Below are 7964 nucleotides of genomic sequence, written 5' to 3' on the forward strand. Positions count from 1 at the left end.
TCAATCCAGGAGGTCTAAAACACCAAAGAAAAAGAATAGGGAGTTTCCTGGTGGCCTAGTGATTACTTCTGAGCTTTCACTGCCATGGCCCGGGTTCAAGCCCTGGTCAGGGAACTGAGATCCCTCAAGACATGAATTGTGGCCAAAAAAAAGAGAACATTTTAAATGGAAAGAAAGAATTTCCAAAATAAATTTCAGCAGACTAGGGGGAAAAAGGTTGAAAGCATCAAAGCCCAATAAATGAAAAAAAGAGCCTTAGTAAGGTGACACAAGCATAAAACTTCAGAATACCAGAAAGAAGAGCACCAGAAGTATGCCTGAGAATCAAGTGTAAGAGTAAAATAAAGGCATTTCTGAGACACACAAGGACTTAGAAATTTTATCCTTTCTTAGAAAGTAATTGGACTAAGTCTTTCACCAAAGTGACTGAGTAAAGCAAACCAGGATCTATGTAACAAACGATCCAAACTAGGAGAGACAAAAAGGAAAGCCCCAGCTAGGCACCAAACCAAGAGAACGGTATCTTCTCCCTTTTGTTCAGAGTTCCACCTTGGCTATTATATATTTAATTTTATAGAGAATGTTCCCCTTCTCTGATTGCTTTCTTTCATAGGATCCAATTCCATTTTTTTCTTTTGCCCACATGGTGCAACATTTGGGATCTTAGTTCCCTGACCAGGGATTAGACCCCAACCTCCTGCATTGGAAGCACAGTCTTAACCACTGGACTGCCAGGAAGTCCCCTCATAGCATCCAATTCTTATTTTATGGGTCAATCTCCTTTCTCATCTCTTTAAAAATCCTAATCTTTAGGTTGGTGTAAACCTAGAACCAGACCAGATTAGAGTACGAAGAATGAGAAAGGAAAAGGGAAAGACAAAAACCATATGATTATCTTAATAAACACAGAAAATGCACTTCACAAAATTCAACATCCATTCATGATAAAAACTTTCATCAGACGGGGTACAGAGGGTACCCCATCTGATGAAAGTAAAGGTCATTTATGACAAACTCACAGCCAACATAATACTCAGTGGTGAAAAGCTGTAAGCCTCCCTGCTAAATTCAGGAGCAAAATAAAGATGCCCACTGTGTTACTGCTTTTATTTAACACAGTATTGGAAGGAAGGAAGGGAGGGAGGAAGGGACAGAAGGAGGAAGGAAGGAAGAAAGAAAGAAAGGAAGAAAGAAAGAAAGGTATCCAAATTGGAAGGGAAGAGGTAAAACTCACTATCTACAAATGATATGATACTCTATCCCTAAAGCCTCCACACAAAAACTAATAAATGATTTTAGCAAAGTAGCAAGGTATAAGATTAATACACAGAAATGTGTTGCCTTTCTATACACCAATGATGAAATATCAGAGGGAGAAAGCAAAAAAAACCCCACTTAAAATCACATTAAAAAAACACTAGTAATAAAGTTAACCAAGGACATAAAAGATCTATACATTGAAAACTATAAAACACTGATAAAGAAACTGAAGATGATTTAAAGAAATGGAAAAATATCCCATGCTTTTGGATTGAAAGAATTAATATCATTAAAATGACCATAGAATCCAAACCAATCTACAGATTTAATGCAATCAATCCCTATCAAAATACCCATGACATTTTCCATAGAGCTAGAACAAATAATTCCAAAATTTATATGGAACCACAAAAGATCCAGAGTTGCCAAAGAAAACCTGAGAAAAAGGAAAAAAGCTGGAGGTACAACTCTTTCAGACCTCAGAGTACACTACAAAGCTACAGTAATCAAAACAGCATGGTACTGGTACAAAAAACATAAATATAGATCAATGAAACAGAAAAGAGAGCCCAGAAATAAGCCCGTGCTCAATTAATCTATAACAAAGAACATACACTGGAGAAAAGCGAGTCTCTTTAACAAGTAGTGTTGGGAAAGCTGTACAGCTATATGTAAAACAATGAAACTAGAACATTTTCTCATATACAAAACTAAACTCAAAATGGTTTAAAGAACTAAATGTAAGATATGACACCATAAAACTCCTAGAAGAGAACACAGGTGAAGCACTGTTGTTGTCATTTAATTGCTAAGTCGTTTCTGACTCTTTTGAGATCCCATGGACTGTAGCCCACTAGGCTCCTCTGTCCATGGGATTTCCCAGGCAAGAATACTGGACTGGATTGGCATTTCCTTCTCCAGGCAATCTTCCTGACCAGAGACTAATTTAAGCCTCCTGCATTGGCAGGCAGACTCTTTACTGCTTAGCCACCTGGGGAGCCACAGGTGAAACACAGCTGACATAAACCACTGCAGTATTTTCATAGATCAGTCTCCCAAAAGCGTAAGAAATAAAGGCATAAGAAATATGGGACCTAATCAAACTTAAAAGCTTTTGCACAGCAAAGGAAACCATTAAGAAAAAAACACGAAAAGACAACCTACAGAATGGGAGAAAACATTTGCAAACGATGGGACTAACATGAGGTTAATATCCAAAATACATAAACACCTCATACAACTCAATTAAAAACAATAGTGAAAAATGGGCAAAAAATAATACAAAGACATTTTTCCAAAGAAGATATGCTAACAGGCACATAAAAGATGCTCAATAATGTTAATTATCAGAGAAATGCAAATCAAAACCACAATGAGCTATCACCTCACATAGGTCAGAATGACTATTATCAAAAAGTTAACACACAAATAAATGTTGGCGAGAATGTAGAGAAAAGGGAACCCTTGTACACTGTTCATGGGAATATAAATTGGTGTAGCCATTAACAAAAACAGTATGGACGTCCTTTACAAAAGGTATGGAGGTTAGAGCTAGGGTCTATAAAAACAGAACTACTGGACTCCCCTTGTGGCACAACAGGTAAGAATCCCCCGCCAAAGGAGGAGACACATGTTCGATTCCCTGGTCTGGGAAGATTCCACATGCCTCAGAGCAACTAAGCTTGTGTGCTGTGACTACTGGCTGAGCCCGTGCTCTAGTGCCTGTGACCCACAAGTGAGCCTGTTCTGCAACTTCTGAGCCAGGTGCTGCAACTACAGAAATCTGTGCGCCTAAAGCCTGTGCTCTGCAACAAGAGGACCACCTCAACGAGAAGCTGGCACCACAACGGAGACTAGCCCCACATCACTGCAACTAGAGAAAGTTCATGAAGAGCAACAAGGACCTAGCGCAGCCAAAAACAAATAAATAAATTCCCCAAAACCGAACTCCCATATGATTTAGCAATTCCACTCCTGGGCACATATCCAGAAGAAAAAAGAAAACTCCAATTCAAAAACAAACAATATTCACAGTAGCATTATTTATAATAACCAAAATATGGAAGCAACCTAAGTGCCCATCAACAAACTCTTGGCTTACACCATGGAATATCATTCAGCCATAAAAGAGAATGAATTTTGCCATTTGCAGCAACATGGATGGACCTGGAGAATATTATGTGCAGTGAAATAAATCAAACACAGAAACACAAATACTATATATCACTTACATGTGCAAGTAATACAAATGCAACTATATACAAAACAGAAGCAGACTCACAGACATAGAAACAAATTTATGAGATGGGATTAACAGATACAAACTACTGTACATAAAACAGATAAGCAACAAGGATTTACAATGTAGCACAGGAAATTATACCCAACAGTTTGTAATAACCTATAATGGAATATAATCTGCTAAAATAAACAAATAGGACAGAATGAGATCTAGAGAAAGGAAGTCTTACAGGAAAAAATGGCTGATAGATTCTTGCATTTGTTTGAAGGTATTTGAATAACTGGAAAAGATAAAACAATGATCTTAGTTTATCTTCAGTTAAAAGGCTAATCATATTTACCTAGTCATAATAATATAAAACCTAACTAATGATTTAACCAAATATTGAAATAAAATCTCAATTGAGAGGATGGAAGAAGTCAAAATAGAATAGAGAGAAAAGGAGCTAAATTCTCATCTTAAGTTATCAGTTCTCAATTTATCAAAAAAGCCATTAAATAATTTTAGTCAAGAAGTAGTTATAAAGTATTTTTTAGAAAGACAGAGGTAAATAACAGAAGAAAAGCCTGTAAGAATTGAAAGTATTTGCCTCCCAGGAAAGAAATAAGGAATGTGTTCCATATTTCTGTGGTAAACTTTTAAGAACTGACTTATTTTTCAATGACATATATTGTTACTTTGATCTTGCAGTAACATTTAAAAAATAATTTACTGGTTAATTAAACTGCAAGGTTTTACAGTTCCTTACATCAGTACTCAAAGTGATTTCCTCTTCACTAAGCAAGAGAGCCTTGTCCAACAACCATGAGGAAAATTCTTCTTTTAATTGCCTCTTCAGCGTTTTGATCAAGGTCCATTTTCTATCTTAATAAAGCTAAGATATTTCTGTGACATTTCTGTGATAAGATATTTCTTTCTTTCTGTGACAATCATTTTTTAGAAAAAAAATTTATTGAGGACGCTATGAATATTGATATGAAAAGATCTCTATGATACACTGTCAAGTGGAAAAAGCAATGGAAGAAAACTACAAATACATTTAAGAAGGGGAAATGTAAATCCATTTTGATATGGAAATGCATGAAATATCTCTGGAGGACAAGCAATAAACTAGTAATAATGACTACTCAAGGTAGGCAAATTGAAGGAATGGGAATTGAGAAGATGAAGAACAGGCAAAAGAGGGAGCCTTTCCATTGTACATCATTTTTTAACTTTCTGATCTTTAACCCTATGAAATGACTGACTACTTGGAAAAAAAACTTTTAAGTCATACTTCTTTATCTTGGTATAAAATTAAAATACATTTTTTTCAACATCTTGGGAAATAATAAAAATACTAAAAACAATACCCCCAAATCTCATCTCTCCAGAGATAACTTTTAACATTTTGATGTACATCAGTGCAATCCTATCACATATTTTGAACTTGCATACTTACATGCCAACCTGAGAACCTACTTGCCAGTCTTTTAATCCTCACAATAAATCTATTAATCTATAATAAGACTAAAAGGCTCAAATAAAGTAAAAAGGAGTAAACCTTGTGGATAAGCAGGGACACTTGAAAACTCCCCATTCATCTCTAGGTATTCGATGATTATTTCAGAAATAGAATGGTTTCAATGCCTAGATATGTGAACACAGCCTTTTCTTTTTCCTTCTTCCAATTTAGCACTATACTATGCAGAAGAATTTCTCTCAAAGTGGCAAGTTGAATCAAGTATACTCTTCACTACAATTCAATCTTTTCATACTTCTTTTACCCAAAATAGGATATGTTCAGAAATTTAAAGAATTTATTCTTTTTTATCCTGATATTATATTATGACCATTTTCTCATTTTGTCAAATTTCTTTTATTTTACTATTACCCTGCTTAGGGACAATTAGTGTTTTCAAAGTTCCATCATCATAAACAACATAACAAACATCCAATAACTAACCCTGTGTACAAATCCATTCCTTGGAATAAATTCCCATTAGTGGAATTGCTGGGTCAAGTGTATCTAAAATAGTAAAGAATTTTTTAAAGTATGAGTGATATGCCTTTCAAAAACCTAATAGTAATGGGAAAGAAAATATAAGGTACTTAAGGGAAATGAAAAGGATGCTTTACTAATTTCATCTGTAAGTCCTCAGGTACCATGAAAGTGAAAGTGAAGTTGCTCAGTCGTGTCCAACTCTGTGCAACCCTGTAGACTGTAGCCCACCAGGCTCCTCCGTCCATGGGATTCTCCAGGCAAGAATACTGGAGTGGGTTGCCATTTCCTTCTCCAGGGGAATCTTCCCCATCCAGGGATTGAACCCAGGTCTCCTGCATTGCGGGCAGACACTTTAACCTCTGAGCTCAGGTACCATGCTGCTGCTGCTGCTACTGCTAAGTCGCTTCAGTCGTGTCCGACTCTGTGCGACCCCAGAGACGACAGCCCACCAGGCTCCACCGTCCCTGGGATTCTCCAGGCAAGAACACTGGAGTAGGTTGCCATTTCCTTCTCCAGTGCATGAAAGTGAAAAGTGAAAGTGAAGTCGCTCAGTCGTGTCCGACCCTTAGCGACCCCATGGACTGCAGCCTACCAGGCTCCTAAACCTTCAAAGCTTAAACTGCAAAATTTTGCTCATGTAACATGTCAAAAAGTCTAAAAGAAGATTACTAGCCTTGAAACTAAACCACAGCTCTTACATGAATGCTGCAAGGAAAATCTTGAGGCTTCAAACACATCACTGAAAAATGACAGAAAGATCTAAGTTCTCAAAACCTTCCTACATAATGTCATTTTAAAACTTCCAGCATTTAATGTTAGTGGTTATGATATTCAAAATCATTAAAGCATTTTATCATCACATCCCTTTCTTTAAGAAAATGCCATAATAGCTTCTGCTGGTGCTGACATTTCAATGGAGAAACAGTATTTTTTTAATAAGCCCCTTAATCTCCCAAATTGCATATTCAACACTAACACCATTCCAAACTGGGAACTGGGTATTTAGCTGCCGTAGCAGGCTGAAGTAAATTAGGAAAAAAATAATCTTTCAAAATTGATGATTCAAACAATATATATTATTTTGTCTGTATTTGGGGAAATTTCTTTAATGAAAAATATATTGTTACCATAAAATAAGTTCAAAACATTATTTTAAGAAACAAGTGTCAGTGCTGCATTCTGATGACTTACATTGACATCAAAAACTATTCTTGGGTGAGATACAGCATACTATAAAATTCCAGAAATTATAATGAACACAACATAATTTTTTTCAAAAAGAGCAATCCCCAACAAATTCTTTAAACCATTCTGTTCTTACATATTGGCTTCCTTAATGGCTCAGTGGTAAAGAATTCACCTGCCAATTCAGATGTGGGTTCGATCCCTGGGTAGGGAAGATCCCCTAGAGAAGGAAAGGGCAGCCCATTCTTGCCTAAGAAATTCCATGGACAGAGGAGCCTGCCAGGCTATAGAGTTCGTGGGTTGGAAAAGTGTCCTACAGAACTTAGTGACTAAACAGCAACAAAAACATTCTCATGAGTGCCAAATAACTTTTCCTGGCCGTCACAAAATGTGCCCAGAAACAAAAGGTATTAATTCACCACATTTATAGCTCTCTCAACTACCTTCCCTAAAATACACTTCAAATTCAAATAAGAAGTCACTCGGAATCAGGACAACTAGGGGTGGCCAAACACAACCCAAGTCCCTTGAGCACATGCAAAAAGAGACTTACTGAAAAGATAAACTAAGGGTCCTTTTTTATTTTACAAGAGAAACAACAGAAATATTCTGAATTTTAAAGTGTTTCAAGTATATATACTTTTTCTTATCACTTAATAAAAAGTGGCATTCTATTTTTTCCAACTCCCTGATAAGAACAAGAATTACACTATTATACATAGAAATCTCCAATATGCCCTCATTTTAAAAAATCCATAATCTGAATCTCGGAAGGAGGCAGACTAAATTCCAGAACCTTTTTCTCATGCCAGCAATCCCTTTTCCTAACCCTTACAGGATAAGAAATAAGCATTCCTTTTTGACTGAAACTAAACTCACAGGGGCTTGTAAAAGGACAAAGCCGACTGAAACAATGTCACCAGAATTCGAACCGGAAACCAGCGCCAAGAATCATGACATAATACCAGGCGTAATACCAGAATTCCGTTCTGCAAAATGTGTTTCATTCTCTTCACTCCTGGCTCCTGTCAACTCGCAACAAAAGCCATAGACTGGGAGAAGGCAGGACAGTACTGGGACTGGATTGTCAGAGCAATTTCTTTAAATTGCTCTAAGGACCAGAGACAAGACTCTTACACAAAGGTGAAAAGAAAGTGCCCCCCAGACTGAGTGAGACTTGAGCTGTGTCCTAACAGGTGTGCAGCTCGGCTTCCTGGGGACCCGGGAAACACGCAGATCACTGCAACCCGCAGCCGGGCGGGCGGCTATTCCTTCCCGCTCTGAGGACAAACC

General features: G+C 37.1%; 1 pseudogene; it reads right to left on the reverse strand.

Moving 5' to 3' along the window:
* Positions 1-7964, reverse strand: part of LOC104980998 — a 38016-nt pseudogene that overhangs the window by 28867 nt on the left and 1185 nt on the right.

This window comes from Bison bison, unplaced genomic scaffold (assembly GCF_000754665.1).
Source record: "Bison bison bison isolate TAMUID 2011002044 unplaced genomic scaffold, Bison_UMD1.0 scf7180017864508, whole genome shotgun sequence".
Classification (NCBI taxonomy): domain Eukaryota; kingdom Metazoa; phylum Chordata; class Mammalia; order Artiodactyla; family Bovidae; genus Bison; species Bison bison.